Source organism: Trichechus manatus, unplaced genomic scaffold (assembly GCF_000243295.1).
Source record: "Trichechus manatus latirostris isolate Lorelei unplaced genomic scaffold, TriManLat1.0 scaffold00180, whole genome shotgun sequence".
Classification (NCBI taxonomy): Eukaryota; Metazoa; Chordata; class Mammalia; order Sirenia; family Trichechidae; genus Trichechus; species Trichechus manatus.
Window position 1 is genome coordinate 262,572 of NW_004444116.1, and position 1,622 is coordinate 264,193.

Below are 1,622 nucleotides of genomic sequence, written 5' to 3' on the forward strand. Positions count from 1 at the left end.
ACCACAAAGGATAAGGAAGGACGCTATATAATGATTAAAGGGTCAATACATCAGGAGGACATACCTATAATAAATATTTACGCACCCAGTGACAGGGCTCCAAAATACATAAAACAAACTCTAACAGCACTGAAAAGAGAGACAGCTCCACAATACTAGTAAGAGACTTCAACACACCACTTTTGGTGAAGGATAGAACATCCAGAAAGCTCAACAAAGACACAGAAGAGCTAAATGCTACAGTCAACCAACCTGATCTCATAGACATAAACTGAACACTCAACAGCAGCCAAGTATACTTTCTTTTCCAAAGAACATGAAACATTCTCCAGAATAGACCACATATTAGGCCATAAAGCAAGCCTTAACAAAATCCAAAGCATCAAAATATTACAAGTCATCTTTTCTGGCCATAAAGCCATAAAAGTAGAAATCAACAATAGAAAAAGCAAGAAAAAAAAAAACACACACATGGAAACTGAACAACACCTTGGTAAAAAACTACTGGGTAATAGAAAAAATTAAGGATGGAATACAGAAATTCATAGAATCAAACGAGAATGAAAACACATCTTACCAGAACATTTGGGACACAGCAAAAGCAGTTCTCAGAGGTCAGTTTATAGCAATAAATGCACACATCCAAAAAGAAGACAGAGCCATAATCAAAACATTACCCCTACAATTGGAATAAGTGGAAACTGAGCAGCAAAAGATGCCCTCGGGCGCCAGAAGAAAAGAAGTAATAAGAATTAGAGCAGAATTAAATGAAATAGAGAAGAGAAAAACAATTGAAAGAGTTAACAAGACCAAAAGCTGGTTCTTTGAGAAGATCAACAAAATTGATAAACCATTGGCCAAACTGACAAAAGAAAAGCAGGAGAGGAAGCAGATAACCCGTATAAGAAATGAGATGGGTGATATCACAATAGACCCAACTGAAATTAAAAGAATCATAACACAATGCTATGAAAAATTGTACTCTAACCAATTTGAAAACCTAGAGGAAATGGACAAATTTCTAGAAACTCACTACCTAACTAAACTAACACAAACAGAGGTAGAACAACTAAATAAACTCGTAATAAAAGAAGAGATTGAAAAGGTAATTTAAAAACTCCCAACAACAAAAAAAAAAACCCTAGCCTGGATGGCTTCACTGGAGAATTCTACCGAAGTTTCAGAGAAGAGTTAACATCACTACCACTAAAGGTATTTCAGAATATACAAAATGTTGGAATACTCCCAAAGTCCTTCTATGAAGCCAGCATAACCCTGATACCAAAACCAGGTAAAGACACCACAAAAAAAGAAAATTACAGACCAATATCCCCCATGAACATTGGTGCAAAAATCCTAAACAAAATTCTAGCCAACAGAATTCAGCAAAATTAAAAAAAAAAAATTCATCATGATCAAATGGGACTTATACCAGGTATGCATGGATGGTTCAAAATTAGAAAAACAATCAATGTAATCCATCCCAAAATGAAACAAAAGAACCACATGATCTTATCAATTGATGCAGAAAAGGCACTTGACAAAGTCCAACACCCAATCATGATAAAAACTCTCAACAAAATAGGAATACAAGGGAAATTCCTCAGTATAATTAAGAGCAT